General features: G+C 44.6%; 1 long non-coding RNA gene across 1 annotated transcript; it reads right to left on the bottom strand.

Moving 5' to 3' along the window:
* Positions 1–1,428: 1,428 nt before the first annotated feature.
* Positions 1,429–8,905, bottom strand: LOC138427754 (uncharacterized). Its single transcript, XR_011252158.1, has 3 exons — positions 8,655–8,905; positions 4,632–4,930; positions 1,429–1,628 (listed from the first exon to the last, which is right to left on the bottom strand). It is a non-coding gene; the product is annotated as an uncharacterized lncRNA (long non-coding RNA).
* Positions 8,906–17,189: the final 8,284 nt, after the last annotated feature.

The raw sequence follows: 17,189 nt of genomic DNA on the forward strand, positions 1-17,189 counted from the left end.
TGTATAACTTCCATACATTCTTTTGTATATTTTAAGTCATCTCTAAGTTACTTAACTAACAATGTAAGTGTTATGTAAATAGGTGTAAATACAATGGAAATGGAAATACAATGGAAATATTTGCTGTGCTGTCTTTGTGACCCCATAAACTGTAGCCTGCTAGGCTCCTCTGTCCATGGGGATTCTCCAGGCAAGAGTACTGGAGCAGGTTGCCATACCCTCCTCCAGGGGAACTTCCAGACCCAGGAATCAAACCGGTGTCTCCTGCATTGCAGGCGGATTCTTTACCAGCTGAACTACCAGGGAAGCCCAAATTTGCTGCTGCTTGGCAAATTCAAGCTTTGCTTTTTGAACTTTCTGGAATTTTTTTTTTTCTTGGTGGGGGGTGGACACACCTAGCAGCCTGTGAGATCTTAGTTCTGCAACCAGGGATTAAACCATGTTTCCTGCAGTAGGAGCTCAGAGTCTTAACAACTGGCCTGCCAGGGAAGTTCCCATTTTTCTGAGTGTTTTTGATCTAAGGTTGGTCGACTCCACAGATGCAGAACCCATGGATGCAGAACTCACAGACACAGAGGTGCAACTGCATTCTCAACTGAGTGTTGGCAGAACTGAAGTACAGAGGACATCCAAGAGAGGGTCCTTTACTGTGCCCCAAGATTGTAATCATGTGTTATGGAATGAGGGCTTCCCAGGTGGTGCAAGTGGTAAAGAACCCACCTGCCAATGCAGGAGACAAGAGCTGTGGGTTCAATTTCTGGGTTGGGAAGATCCCCTGGAGGAGGACACAGCAACCCACTCCAGTATTCTTGCTTGGACAAGCCCATGGACAGAGGAGTCTGGCAGGCTATAGTCCACAGGGAGTCAGGTACAAATGAAGCGACTTAGCACACATGCACATTATGGAATGAATGCTTGTATTCCCCCTAAAAGTCCTATGTGGAAGCCCTAACCTCCTATGTGATGGTATTTGGAGGTGGGTCCTGCCAACAAAAGAATGTCCCTTGCCATCTGGTTCTTCAAGAATTAAGTCATTAGCTACTGCAGTCACTGACCTTCAACACATCCTAAAAGGAATTCAGGGTGGAGATCGGGAGTGAAGCACTCTGTGCTCTGGGAAAACTGGCAAAACAAGTATTTGAGGAGTTAGCTATTTTCAGGAGAAAATTTGTGAACCCCAGTTCTTGCATCTTCCCGTACATAAAAAAGCACCAAAGCCATTAACTAAGATGTTGGTTTGTCATGACTAGCAGCAGCATCTACTGAGATGCGTGCCTGATTGCACATCTCCTTTCTCCAAAATCACATATATGCTGACCTCCCTCCTGCCCCACCTCTTTGGAGAAGTTCCTCAGAGCTGCCTGAGAGACTGTCTCCCAGGCTATAGTCCTCAGTAAGTTCCCCAACTAAAACGGAAACTGACACCTCTCACATTGAGTATTTTTATTTCAGTCTATATTCCTTTGGGAGGAAAATAAGTTTAGATGAGATCCCGAGAGTACAGTCCCCAAGGTGGATCAGTGCTCTTATAACCCTGGTGGTCCAGTGATAAGAACTCCACATTTCATTGCAGGTGGCCCAGGTTTGATTCCTGGTCAGGGAATTAAGATCCCACAAGCTGTGTGGCACTGCCAAGAAAAATAGAAAAAGAAGAGAAAGAGATATTAGAGCTTCCTCTCTCCACCACACTTCAAGACACATCAAGAAATGGGCAGTCTGCCAGTCAGGAAGTGGGCCCTCACCAAGAACTGATTCTGCTGGCACCTTGATCTTGGGCTTCCAAGCTTCCAGAACTGAGAGAAAAAAGTGTGTGTTGCTTAAGCCACCCAGTCTGTGGTCTTTTTGTTATAGCAGCCGGAGCGCTGGCCAGACACTGAAAGTAAAGCAACAAACCTCCCGGCATTCTTGCCATCAAGACACCTGGCAAGTCATGTCCATGGACCACAGACAGCTCTGATGGGTTTCCATTACCTCCTAGGCAAGCGCCTAGGACTGGTGAAGCCTTTTTGAGCCCTGAGGATCTCAGAGGCTTCATATCATTTCTTTCTCTCCTAGAAAAATTGGAAGCACCTGTCCTTAAACATCTGAGGCTCAAACTAGCATTTTTTGTGCTCATAGGATTTGGTGGTGCTTCACAGAAAGTAAAATTTTCCTCTCATGTGTTCCTGGGAACTGACCTTTTCTCTGACTGCTAATGTTGCAGTTTCCATAAAGTTTCACCATGTGCCATCTCTCTAAATTTATGGCTAATTTACTTTTTTTTCTCCCCATCCCATTCAATGAAAGCCAGTCACAAAAAATTACACATTGCATTTTTCAGTCCAGGCAGGCCGTCCAGTTGACGACAATATGTTAATTACAGAACTTTGCGCTGTTCATCTAAATGAAGACTGATGTGGTCTAATTGTCTGAATCGGTCGGAGGGTGGGTGCAATTCTAAAACCTGTGCCATTGCCAAAATAATCTGCTGCCTAATAAGCAAGCTGATTGTGTTTCTCTGAAGCAATTTTGCATAGAGCACTCTGGGGAGCCAGGGGTCCCACTCAACCACCTCTGACACTCTTAGTTCTCTCTGGCCTTCAGATTTCCGGCAGAACTTAGACTCTAGCTAAGACTCTAGCTTAGACAGGCCAGCCCCTGGGTCCCAACTGCATCAAACCACTGTCAAAGTTCTCAAGGGCTCCTCTGGAAATCTCAAGGGCTCCTCTGGAAATCCCACAGGTTTAGGCTTGGGTGAGGGGCCTGGGGGGATTCACAGCCAACCCCTACTGCTCCCTGAGTATTCATTCCAGTGCATCCGATCCCTTCTTTCTCACTTTTGCTCTGGCCTTGGTCAGTTCCCAGGGTTATGTCTCTTGGAAAGCTGTGTATGGGAAGGGCTCTATATCCACACTTGGGCCCAGTGGTTCTCAATCAGGCAACACTGTACCCTCAGGAAGCTCATGGAAATGCATAAAGACCTTTCTGAGGATTGTGGACACAATGGGTTGGAAGATTCTGCTAGCATTTTAGCACCTGGATCAGGTTTGCTAAATGTCCTGAAATGCATGGGGCATCCCTACACGCTGCCCCACGTTAGGGAGTGACCCTCCTCCTAGAGAAATAATGGTCATCAAAACTAGGGCACAAGACCCCATTCTAACAAACTGTTATATTCTGGAGCCCCCATTCTGCTTAAGTGAGAGCTTCTATGGAGCCTGAGTGACTTGGGAAGAATCCTCCATTTGCCATCTGTGTCCTTCTGCCCAGACCATAAGCATCTTGAGGGCTGATGCTATTTCTGATCCTTTGAATGGCATCTGCGACATAGTAGATTCCAATTAGGTCTGTTGAACTCGACGAACTGAATTGCATTTCACTATTTCATGAGAATATGAACAAGGATCCAAACACATAAAGTCTGAGAAAGATAAAAACCCTTATTGGACATGACAAAAATACTTTGTAAGGGGCAGTGAATAGGAAGTATATTTACTGTTCCTTAGAAAATGGGTTCACTATCCCTTCCCCATGGCTTCTGTTTGTACCCCATCCCTGCCCCCACTGGCCTGGCCAAGAAGAATTCAGTAAATATCCCCAAATCAACCTCTGGGCTTTATGCTGATCAAGTAGTGAATCAGAGCAAAGAACAAGGTGACAAAGAAACAGCTGAGCTTTGGAAATGGGCAGAAGTTAATACCCTAGAAGGTAAAGGGGGATCTGAAAGGAGGGAAGGGTCAGGAGAGCCAGACTGTGGGCAGAGCCATGGTGGGAAGAGTTTAAACAAGGGAGGGTAGGGGATGGAACCAGGCTCAACAAGGAAATTTTGGAAGAATAGTCTGAGGGGCTTCAGGTCCTTCACACCGGTTTTGTTTGTTGAGCTTTCTTTTACATGTGGGAGACCACAAAGTCAATAAATAGTTGACCATTATATAAGCATCTAGGGATTCCCTGGTGGCTCAGTGGTAAAGAACCTGCCTGCCAAAATGCAGGAGATGCAAGTTCAGTTTCTGGGTTGGGAACATCCCCTGGAGGAAGAAATGGCAACCCACTCCAGTATTCTTGCCTGGGAAATCCCATGGACAGAGGAGGCTTGTGGGCTACAGTCCATGGGGTTCCAAAGAGTCAGACGTAACTGAAGTCATTTAGCACGCATAGGTTACGAGGGTGGAGTGCTACTGGTTTAGTTAAGGTTCCAGAAACATAGGAGTTTGAGGCAAGTGATTTATGAGAGAGTGCCTCTCAGGAAAACCTCCATGGGAGAGCAAGAAGGAGGGCAGAGCAGGGATGGGTCTGATAAAGGTAAACTGCAACCAGAGCATTTCCATATGGCAGTTGTGCTTCCTGGGAGGCAAGGGAGCCGGCCCTGTGCCCCCTACTGTGTTGGGGGGCAAGCAGCTTGGAGATGAGAGCCCTGGTCTGGGGAAAGGATACAGCTGCTTCTTTTGGAGGAATGCCATACCTTCAGACTCACATATGCAAACCACCCACAGGCTAGAGAGCTGAGATGGTTATTCCTGGAAACAGGAGTAAACTATGGTCCAGTTATGAAGTGATTCCTCTAGCTAAGAGATGACCATGGTAAAGAACTTTCCAGTGTGAGAACTGAGGCTGAGCGGGTGAAGGCAACTGATGACTGACATGAAGGGAACATAGCTATTACCTGCTGCTGCTGCTGCTGCTGCTGCTATGTCGCTTCAGTCGTGTCCAACTCTGTGCGACCCCATAGATGGCAGCCCACCAGGCTCCTCTGTCCCTGGGATTCTCCAGGCAAGAATACTGGAGTGGGTTGCCATTTCCTTCTCCAATGCATGCATGCATGCTAAGTTGCTTCAGTCGTGTCCGACTCTGTGTGACCCCACGGACAGCAGCCCACCAGGCTCCTCTGTCCATCGGATTGTCTAGGCAAGAATACTGGAGTGGGTTGCCATTTCCTGCTCCCAGCTATTACCTGGAAAAATATGGACACAGCAATGTTTAGCAAAGTTTTATGTTTTAACTGGAAGATAATTGCTTTATAATGCTGTGTTGGTTTCTGCCATACAACAATGCGAATCAGCCATAATTATATATACATACATCCCCTCCTTCTTAAGCCTCCCTCCCCCATCCCATCCCATTGCTCGAGGTTATCACAGAGCACCAGGCTGGGCTCCCTGGGTTATACAGCAGCTTCCCACTAGCTATCTATTTTATATGTGATAGTATATATATGTCAATACTAGGTTTTCAATCCATCCGACCCACACCTTCCCGCACTGTGGACACAGCACTGTTTTAAGAAGAGAGGAAAAAAATAACTCAATACACAAGTTTACTGCTTGTAAAACCCAACATCACAAAATGCCCTGATAAGAATCGATGCCAGAGAGGCATTTAAATAGTTAGCATCTTCTTCTGCAGTGGATGTAATTACCACTCTGCTTCGTACATCTGTGTTTGCTGTGCCCTCCAAATGGAACAGGATGCCATTTCACTGATTTAGCAGATTCATCCACCTGGCTTTTGAGTGGTTGGTCACTTTTCAGTCTGGTGGTGAATGCTTCCCCCACCCACTTCGGCATGTAGGCTGGTCCCTCCCACCCCAAGCTCCCAAATCCAAGAGAAAAAGAAGAGAAGTCAAGGAGAACTCAACACAGGACGGTTGGTTTTTGCATTGATTGTCTGCTTTCTGATCCTTCCAGAAAATGCGATTGGCTAGTTCAGTAGGCACTGGGGGAGCAGGGGCAGCTTAGCAACCCAGAAATGACAAATGCCAGTGACACACCCTGAGGGATAATATCTGCTCGTTGACAAAGAGGGAAGGTCCCATCGAGGCGTGGAAGGACACAGCTGAGCCCAGTGGCTGGGGGGCACAGTCACTGCCATCCCAGGGAGCTTGAATCTGATCTTCTGACCCAAAGAGTCATCTCATCTGGTCCTCCTGGTTTCTTGCACCATTTGTAATCATCAAGATAGCACTGATTTCAAGGAAGGAACTTCCCTTATGGCTAGGCACTGTGTCAACTCATGATTTTCCCAGCTCAGAAATTCTAGAGTGATGAGACTGTGTCCTTCAGGGTGGGGTGCAGCCTTCCACCTCCTCCAGCCCGTGTACAGAGGAGACTTGCCCCCCAGAAATCAGCCTCTATGGGTGAGTTTGCAGTGCTCGGGGCTGGCCAGAAAGAGTCTAGAGCCCTTAATCGCACGAATAAAGAGGGCTTATCCTCTGCCAAAGTTAACTGCCAACTCTGTCCTAGAGTCCCAGTGAGTTTCTCCCTTCAACCTCCCTCCTGTCCCCTAAGCCACCCTCTGGAGTAGAATCTGTCAGGGATGCTGACATCGTCCAGTTTAGGGGGCTCACTTTCCCTTAGTAGTCAACAAACAAAAGTAAATCATGAACAGGATTTGGCTCAGGTCAGAGCAGAGAGGACACTGATTCCGGACTTACTGGTCTACCCCCATCCATCGACCCTGGAGCCCCCTGGAGTCCCCAGAGCCATTTGGAAACCACTGATCCAGAGCAACTCCTTTTGATGTACATAAAGAAAACCCTGGCTACAATGGACAATTATTTAGTTGCTAAGTCATGTCCGACTCTTGCAACCTACGAACTATAGCCCTCCAGGTGCCTCTGTCCATGGGATTTCCCAGACAAGAAAATTGGATTGAGTTGCCATTTCCTTCTCTAGGGGATCTTCCCGACCCAGGAATCAAACCTGGGTCTTCTGCATTTGCAGAAGGATTCTTGACCACTGAGCCACTAGGGAAGCCCAGCGAACTATTACACAGCCACAAAAAAAGAAAATAAATGAAATGTTGCCATTTGCAATGACATGGATGGACCTGAAGGTTATTATGCTTTGTGAAATAAGTCAGAGAAAGACAATTACTGTATGTTATCTCATACGTGGAATCTAAAAAAATAAAACAAACCAGTGAATATATTAATAATAACACAGAAACAGACTCACAGATATAGAGAACTAGTGGTTACCAATGGGGAGAAGGATGAAGGGAAGGGCGAGATAGGGGTAGGGAACTAAGAGACAAAAACTACTGTATATAAAATGAATAAGCTATAAGAATATATTGTACAGCACAGAGAATAGTATCACTATTTTATAATAACTTTAAATGGAGTATAAAGTATAAAAATTTTGAATCACTCTATTGTATACCTAAAACTAATGTAATATCGTAAATCAACCATACATCAGTAATAATTTTTAAAAAGCACATCTAATTTTATACTTCGGGGAAAAAAGAAAAAAAAGCAAACGCTGGCCTAAAAGGGAAACCTGTGTTTCCAAGTCTCAGGAGGTCTGCGGGGGAGATGGGCCTGGGTCCCTCCTGTGCATATGGCCTGTCCCACAGGCCTGACCAGGCTCCTGCTGGGACTGTGTCCCTTCCCAGGTCAACCCCGCTCCTTGGTCGAGGCTCCACATGAAAGACCAGACTTGGTTTTCGTGGTTCTCGTTCTCAGGCCCCTGACTCTTCAGCACCACAACCCCAAAGCCGCCTACCCCACATCCACTGTGTGTGTCCTGGGAGGGTGACACCCAGGCTGGGGCAGCCACTGTTTGCCTTGCCCAAGCAGAGGACGAGCTTGACTCTGTTTGATGTTGCTAAGGAAATTAAAAAAAATAAAACCACAGGCTCCACAGTGAGGTTTTGGGTATGACTGTGTATCACCGTCTTCCAGGGCAGTGGGGCTTGGAGCCAGGGCTGGGCTGGGTGATGAGAACCTCGGTTGGGAGAGGGTGTCGGGGGAGAGGGGACAGGAAGACAGCAGCCATGTGATAAGGGGACAGAAAGGTGACAAAGGAATGCCACTACTCTTCGGGGAGTTTGCATGGTGCCCCAAAAGGCATTTCTCTTTTTAAAAAATATTTATTTATTTATATATTTGGCTGGGCTTCCTTGGTGGTTTAATTAGTAAAGAATCTGCCTGCAATGCAGGAGACCTGGGTTCCATCCCTGGGTTGGGAAGATCCCCTGGGAAGATCCCCTGGAGAAGGGACCGGCTACCCACTCCAATATTCTGGCCTGAAGAATCTCATGGACTGTATAGTCCATGGGGTCGCACAGAGTCGGACACGACTGAGCGACTTTCACTTTCATATATTTGGCTGCACTGGGTCTTAGTTGTTCCACAAGGGGTCATGGGTCTTCACTGTGGCATGCAGTGATCTAGTTCCCCAATCAGGGGTTGAACCTGGGCCCCCTGCATTGGGAAAGAGAAGCCTTAGCCACTGAACCTCCAGGAAGCCCCCGAAGGGCATTCCTTAACACCAGAAAGGATGAGGACTTAGCACCTCTGAGTCTCTCCTTCTCTCTCGCTTCTCTTTCTGCTCTTGCCCTCTGTCTTTGCCCTCGGTCACTTGTTTCCCGTCTCCTGGCTTCTTTCACTCCCTCACTCTCTCTGTATCTGTGTTTACCCAAGCCCATTGCTCTGTGGGTCTCTTTTCCTTCTGTGCTTCCATTTCTCCATCTCTCTGCTTCCCCTTTGGCCATTCGCATGAACACGACATTCACACACACACGATATGCACTTGAACACGTACACAATCCCACACAGCTCACACTCTCCCAGACTCACACTCTCACACGTCGATAGAAACAAGCATGCCCCCACTCCCCGCTCTCTCTCTAGGCTAAGGTGAGTAAACTCAGGAGACCAACTGGATACTCACAGGCTTGTTGACACCTCTTCGTATTAAGAGCGATTAGTAACCATAGGGGCGTCTTGGTTAATCAAATATCTGAGGTTCAGGACCAATAAGCTGGGAGGCCTCATATATGAAACTTGTTCCAGCCACATCACCCCCTGGAAGGGAGCCTCCTGTCTCAGTCACTTAAGCAGGTGGTGACTCTATCAGCTGTAGCCAGACTGCTAAGAACTGGAACGTCTCATATGCCTTTTGAAGATGGTTGTGGTTAGAGTTTGGAGGCCTGTGTTGGTTTAGATTTTCTGAGCCTGGCTTTAGAAAGGAAGTATTATTTTGAGGAAGGAGATCATAATCACGCTAGTTTGTCTGACTTGGCAGTTCTCTTCTTGTATAAAAACTCAGGAGAGATGCAGGTTTTGCCATGTAAGTCAAAAGGAAGATGGTAGCTTCACCAGGCCAAAGAAAAGAGAGAGACCTAAGGAAATCTAAGTTTTCATCAGCCTTGCTACAGATCAAGAGGTTGATACCATTGCCAGTTCACCTCCTGTAGCCTCGGTTACCTATTCTCACCATGCCAACAGACCCCTAGGGATGCTACTACCAATGAAAGCATTTGTGCAGAAAATTATTTATCAGAGTTGAAGGGTAGCAAACAGGAAACTGCAAAATATTTTTATTTCATTTTAATTCATGCAAGGCAAACACATGATTTATGATGCCCTATTGCATTGTTACTTGGAGCCACTTATCGTAAAGACAAGTAGCCTTTCAGCTATAGTGACTGTACCTGAACAGAAAACCAGGAAATGTAATCTGATAAGAATAAAGAAAGTAGGATAGAATCTTTAAAATTGGAATCAGTCCAGAAAATCTGCAACACATGGAGCTTTCCAATACTGAATGATCCTCAAGGGTGATGCTATTACATGGGAAAATAGTTTATGTTCAAAGTAAGAAATCCCCCCCAACACATCACCAAAATGTTAAATAAAGTTTAATGCATTCTGTTTAAGTAGAAAGGAATATATATATATGTATAAATTCATACATCTATAAAGAAATATATATTATATATATGACTCATATGTATGATTCACAAAGGACTTAATCTTCCCAAACATTGAAATGTTAAACTTGAATGTTTCACTCAAAATGTTAAAAATGAAATGTCCTAAAAGTTAAAAATGTTCATCTTACAACATGTTTAAACTAAAAGATGTTTCAGGTCTTAAATGAGTAAACCCTCAGCTTTTTTAGAAAAACTCAATTGTCATCAGAACATATTTAGCAAGAGTCCAGATAGCTGAGACTTCTCTACACACAATTTATAATTGTCCAGCATCTAGTAGTTATGAAGAAGAGGTCGCCTTTCTATCTTTTGGCGGCATGCCAGTCGGGGCTAGGGCAGGGTATTAGTTGTCTAGTATTGGTCTAACATGTTACAGCAAGCTTAGTCATTGAAAACCAGACACACTCGTACAGTTCGGTAGGTCATAATGAACTAAATTCAAGGTGTTGGCAGGACTGCTTTTCTGGGGACTCTAGGGGAGAAAGTTTTTCCATGCCTTTTCCAGCTTCTAGAAACTGCCCACATTCCTTGTCTTATGACCCCCTTCCTCACTCTTCAAAGCCAGCAATGACAGAAAATTGAGTCCTTCTTGCGCTATGCTGTGCTACGTCACTTCAGTCACGTTCGACTCTTGTGACCCTATGGACTTTAGCCTGCCAGGCTCCTCTGTTCATGGGATTCTCTAGGCAAGAATCCTGGAGTGGGTTGCCATGCCTCCCTCCAGGGGATCTTCCTGACCCAGGGATCAAACCCACCATATCTTTAAGTCCCCTGCATTGGCAAGCAGATTCTTTACCACTAGCACCACCAGGGAAGCCCCTTGAGTCCTTCTTATATTACATCAATCTGACCCCTTCCCTCTGCACTCACATCTCCTGTTCCTCATCTGCCGCAGCCAGGAGAGGGTCTCTGTTTTTAAGGATTTGGATGATTCGATTGGACTTGCTTGGATAATCCAGGAAAACCTCCCCAACTCAAATTCCTAAACCTTAATCACATCACAAAGTCCATTTTGCCTAGTAAGATAACATGTTCGCAAGTTCCGGGGATTCAGAGGTAAATACCCCTTGGGGGTGGGGGTAGTGTTGGAAGATAGAGACCAAGATTCCACATGTGAAATTAACAGGTCGGTTCAAGCTTAACCACTATCAGCAAATGATTGCAGGACTAGAGTGAGGCATGGAATTGCTCTGCAATTTTGCTTTCCCCTCCGGCCAAATAAGAAAAATAGGACTTCTCCACCTCATGGGCCATGTCAGACAGCAATCTGAGGTTGTCCCACTTCGGAAGCATTATTCGAAATCCTGGGAAGAGGCTGCTTTCTGCAGACCCCAGAGAGCGCCCAGTGTGTGTCCATGCCTTGCCTACATCTGCGTGCTTGGTCATGTCCAACTCTTTGCAACCCCATTGACTGTAGCCCACCGGGCTCCTCTGTCCATGAGATTTTCCAGGTAAGAATACTACAGTGGGTTGCCATTTCCTATTCCACGTGATCTTCCGGACCCAGGGGTCAAACCCACTTTTCCTGTATCTCCTGCCTTGGCAGGCAGATTCTTTACCACTGTGCAACCTGGGAAGCCTATTGCATATCAGAGCCCATCATCAACCACCTGCTTCTGAGAAAATAGCTACTGGATCCAACTGTTGGATTTCAAGCAAAGTTGTAAAGTGAACTGGTTTGCATTTTAGGAGACTTGGGTTCCAGTGCAGTAAGGGGATGATGCTGGGGGGTGAGGAGAAAACAAAGATGATTAATTCCTTGAGTCCCTGGATTAAAGTGATCTATAATTTAATGATTGTATCAAGCACACCCATCACTTAGATGCAGGGCAGGATGAAATAGAGGCTGCAACTCAGGAGGAATGTGCCACAGGGCCACTCCCATGGTCCATCCACAACATTCTGTATCTCTGTTAAAGACATAAAGAAACAGTTTTGTGGACAGTTCGGCCAAACTGAGAAGGCCAAAGTCGTTCCCTAAATTTTCTTTATTTCCTTCTAATGGTGCGTTTTGGTTCTATCTTGCTTTAATTTATTTAATCTTGTTTTTAAAAACCTAGTGCAGTTGTAGAGACCTTTCAGAACTCTGAGAGGGTGCTGAGTAAATGTGGTGCTTCTAATTTTTAATAACACAGAAGTTTGTGAAATACCTTTTGTCTTTTTTCACACTTTGGATTTTGACCAACTTTTTCTCTGCCTCCCAAGGATAAACAGGCTATGGTGAGACCTCTGTTGCTTGAGCTTTATGTTGGCAAACATGACTAATACCCAGTTATCCAGGTGTTTACAAAGTGCCTACTGTGTTCTTAGCAGTCTTTGCACATTCCACCATGTTGGAACAGGACTTTCAATATGGCACTCTGACAGGGATTTTGGTTTGGTTTTGACATATTCAAATTGATGTAGTGATATAAAAGTAAAGGTGTGGTGAATAGCCCATGGGGTGGAAGGTGAGTGGATGGGGAGAAGTAGGGGGAGGATGGGAATATCAAAATCCCACCTTACAACAGAGACTCCAGAGGTGATGGGGGTGACCCAAAGGATGGAGACCTAGGAGGAGGAACTGAAGGTGGAGTGTTCGCCAGGGAGGAAGGAGCTGGGGGGCAGGTGGTGATGAGGGGATGGTGGTAAAGATTGTATCAGGGAGCCAAATCTGTATCCATCAGGGCAGGAAGTCAGCAATGTCTAAAGCTGATAAAATAAGAAATTGTGGTATAAGCATTTTAGTTAAAGATAGGGAAGTCACCACAGAAACAGAGAAATGAAAAGGAGGAAATGTAGCTCTAGGGAGAGGACTGGGGTTGCAGAGGGTTGAGCAGAGGTCAATTTGTACTCACCCTAAGAGCCCTTCTACCCCAGTTGATTTTCTGAAAGACGATATGTATGTCTTGTCTGATAGGAACAAGTATGTTGAGCAGATTAATGTAATGAAGAGTCCCCATTCAACTTCTACAATATTCTACTCTTTCAGGGAGGTTTAATTCTTTCTAAGAAAAACAAATCACATATGTATTAGCTGCATATGTATAATACAGGTGTCAAAGGTCAAGTGCATGTATGTAAATCTTAATTACTACATCCATTTTCTTACTCTTTGCCAACATTTTATTATAAAAAAATTTCAAGCATATGAAAAAGTTAAGGAAATGTTTATGGTAAATATGCATATACCGATCCACTTACCCACAATTAGCATTTTATTATACTTGCTTTATCAGCTATCTATCTGTCTCTCCATTCGTCCATCTGTCAATTTATCTTAGCTTTTTGAGGCACCTATTATGCTGATATTTTATTGTGGTTAAAAAAACACATAATAAAACTGATTGTCTTTAAGTGAACAGTTCAGTACTGTTAAGTATATTCACACTACTGTGGAACTGATCTCCAGAACTTTTTACATCTTACAAAACTGGAACCTATATTCATTAAACAACAGCTCCTCCTTCCCCTCTGCCCTGGCCCCGGGTAACCACCTTTTAATTTCTGTCTCTGGAACTCTGGCTACTCAACACATCTCATATAAGTAGAATCATACAATATTTGTCTTTTTGTGACTGGTTTATTTCATTTAACACAATGTCCTCGAGGTTCCCCCATGTCGTAGCATGTACCAGGAGTTCCTTCTTTTTTAAGGCTGAATAATATTCCGCTGTATGCATATAAATCACTTTTTTTATTCATTCATCTACTGATGAATGGGTTGCTCCCACCTCATGGCTGTTGTGAATAGTGCTACTATGAACATATGTGTGCAAATATCTTTATGAGACCCTGCTTTCAATTGGGATATGCCCAGAAGTAGCATATTAGACATCTACCAACCTGAGGTGTTCATCTTTCAGTGTCCTATCTTTTTGCCTTTTCATACTGTTCATGGGGTTCTCAAGGCAAGAATGCTGAAGTGTTTTGCCATTCTCTTCTCCAGTGGACCACATTTTGTCAGAACTCTCCACCATGACCAGTCCATCTGGGGTGGCCCTACATGGCCTGGCTCATAGTTTCATTGAGCTAGGCAAAGCTGTGATCCATGTGATCAGTTTGATTAGTTTTCTGTGACTGTAGTTTTCATTCTCTCTGCCTTCTAATGGATGAAGATTAAGAGGCTTGTGCAAGCTTCCTGATGGCAGGGATTGGCTGTAGGGAAAACTGGGTCTTGTTCTGGTGGCAAGGCCATGATCAGTAAGTCTTTAATCCAGTTTTCTGCTGGTGGATGGGGCTGTGTTCCCTCCCTGTAGTTTGGCCTGAGGCCATACTATGGTAGGGGTAATGGCGACCTCCTTCAAAAGGACTTATGCCAGCGCACTGAGCCCCCTAGGACTGTTGCAGTCAGTGCCCCTGACCCTGCAGCAGGCCATTGTCAACCCACGCCCCCACCAGAGACTCCCAAGCACACACAGGCGAGTCCAGCTCAGTCTCTTATGGAGGCACTGTTCCCTTCTCCTGGGTCCTGGTGTGCACAAGGTTTATTTTTTTTTGTGCCCTCCAAGAGTCTCTCTTTCCCCAGTCTTGTGGAAGTTCTCTAATCAAATCCTGCTGACCTTCCAAGTCAGGTGCCCTGGGGATAATCACTCCCTTTGTCAGATCCCCAGGTTGGGAAGTCTCTTGTGGGGCCTATAAATTTTGCAGCAGTGTGAGAACTTCTTTGGTATAAGTGTTCACCAGTTTGTGAGTTGCCTGCCCGGCAGCTCTGTGGTGGAGGTAACGGTGACCTCCTTCAAGAGGACTTACACACGCTGCACCTCCCAGGACTATTGTTGCCAGAGCCTCTGTCTCCACGGCAGGCCACTGCTGACTCATGCCTCCACAGGAGACCATCAAGCACTCAAAGGCAAGTCTCAAACTGAGTGCACTCAAAGCACGCAGTTTCTTGTGGGGGTCACTGCTCCTTTCCCTTGGTCCTGGTGCACACAAGGACTGTGGCTCAGATCATGAACTCCTTATTGCAAAATCTGGACTTAAATGGAAGAAAGTAGGGAAAACCACTAAGCTATTCAGGTATGACATAAATCAAAACCCTTATGACTATACAGTGGAAGTAACAAATAGATTCAAGGGATTAGATCTGATAGAGTGCCTGAAGACCTATGGACAGAGGTTTGTCACATTGTACAGGAAGCAGTGATCAAAACCATATCCAAGAAAAAGAAATGCAAAAAGAAAAATGGTGCCTTGAAGAGGCCTTACAAAAAGCTAAGAAAAGAAAAGAAGTGAAGGCAAAGGAGAAAAGAAAAGATATACCCATTTGAATGCAGAGTTCTAAAGAATAGTAAGGAGAGATAAGAATGCCTTCCTAGGTGATCAATGTAAGAAAATAGAGGAAAACAATAGAATGGGAAAGACTAGAGATCTCTTCAAGAAAATTAGAGATACCAAGAGAACATTTCATGAAAAGATGAGCACGATAAAGGACAGAAATGGTATGAACCTAACAGGAGCAGAAGATATTAAGAGGTGGCAAGAATACACAGAAGAACTATACCAAAAAGATCTTAAAGACTCAGATAATCACGATGGTGTGATCACCCATCTAGAGCCAGACATCCTGGAATGTGAAGTCAAGTGGGCCTTAAGGAAGCATCACTATGAACAAAGCTAGTGGAGGTGATGGAATTCCAGTTGAGCTATTTCAAATCCTAAAAGATGATGCTGTGAAAGTGCTGCACTCAATATGCCAGCAAACTTGGAAAACTCAGCAGTGGTCACAGGACTGGAAAAGGTCAGTTTTCATTCCAATCCCAAAGAAAGGCAATGCGGAAGAATGTTCAAGCTACCGCACATTTTCACTCATCTCACATGGTGGTAAAGTAATGTTCAAAATTCTCCAAGCTAGGCTTCAATAATACATGAACCGAGAACCTCCTGATGTTCAAGCTGGTTTTAGAAAAGGCAGAGGAACTAGAGATCAAATTGCCAATATCTGTTGGATCATGGAAAAAGCAAGAGAATTCCAGAAAAACATCTACTTCTTCTTTATTGACTATGCCAAAGCCTTTGACTGTGCAGATCACAACAAACTGTAGAAAATTCTGAAAGAGATGGGAATACCAGACCACTTTACCTGTCTCCTGAGAAACCTGCATGCAGGTCAAGAAGCAACAGTTAGAACTGGACATGGAACAATGGACTGGCTCCAAATTGGGAAAGGAGTACATCAAAGCCATATATTGTCGCTCTGCTTATCTAACTTCTATGCAAAGTACATCATGCAAAATGCCAGGCTGGATGAAGTACAAACTGGAATCAAGATTTTGGGGAGAAATATCAATAACTTCAGATACGCAGAGGACACCACACCTTATGGCACAAAGTGAAGAGGAACTAAAGAGCTTCTTGATGAAGGTGAAAGAGGAGAGTGAAAAAGCTGGCTTAAAACTCAACATTAAAAAAACTAAGATCATGGCATCTAGTCCCATCACTTCATGGCAAATAGATGGGGAAACAACGGAAACAGTGACAAACTTAATTTTCTTGGGCTCCAAAATCACTGTGGATGGCGATTGCAGGCATGAAATTAAAAGGCATTTGCTCCTTGGAAGAAAAACTATGACCAACCTGGACAGCATATTAAATGGCAGAGACATTACTTTGTCTACAAAGGTCTGTATAGGCAAAGCTATGATTTTTCCAGTAGTCATGTACAAATGTGAGAGCTGGACAGTAAAAAAGGCTGAGTACCGAAGAATTGATGCCTTCAAACTGGTGCTGGAGAAGTCTTGAGAGTCCCTTGGACATCAAGGAAATCAAACCAGTCAATCCTAAAGAAAATCAACCCTAAATATTCATTGGAAGGACTGAGGCTGAAGTTGAAGTTCCAATACTTTGGCCACCTGATGCGAAGAGCTGATTCATTAGAAAAGACCCTGATACTGGGAAAGATTGAAGGCAGGAGGAGAAGGGGATGACAGAGGATGAGATGGTTGGATGGCATCACCGACTCAATGGAAATGAATCTGAGCAAGCCTCCGGAGATGGTGAAGGACAGGGAAGCCTGGCGCGTTGCAATACATGGGGTCACAAAGAGTCAGACACGACTGAGCAACTGAACAACAGCAACAACCCAGAAGTAGAATTGCTGGATCATGTGGCAGCTTTATTTTTAGCTTTTTGAGGAACCTCCATACTATTTCCATAGCAGCTGCCCCATTTTACAATCTCACCAAGGGTTCCATTGATGATATCCTCTTATCTTCACAGACACTTGTAATCCTCTGGGTGTTTTTTGCTTGTTTGTTTTTGATGTTAGCCATCCTAATGGATGTGAAGTGGCTACTACAATTAAAAATTAACCTTTTCTAAGTAACTGAGAAAATAGTATCCTTAGAAGAAATTGCAATGCTAATGACAAGACAAAGTTCAATAAATCTAAGTAAAAAATTTTCCTTAGGAATGGATGGTAAGTCAGGAAGCTCAGAATTTTTTCATAGTAAGTTTTTTTCTAATTGATTCCTTGAGTCAGTGCATAGGCTGAGTTAAAAGGCTACAGGTTT

This window comes from Ovis canadensis, chromosome 22, assembly GCF_042477335.2.
Source record: "Ovis canadensis isolate MfBH-ARS-UI-01 breed Bighorn chromosome 22, ARS-UI_OviCan_v2, whole genome shotgun sequence".
Taxonomy (NCBI): Eukaryota; Metazoa; Chordata; class Mammalia; order Artiodactyla; family Bovidae; genus Ovis; species Ovis canadensis.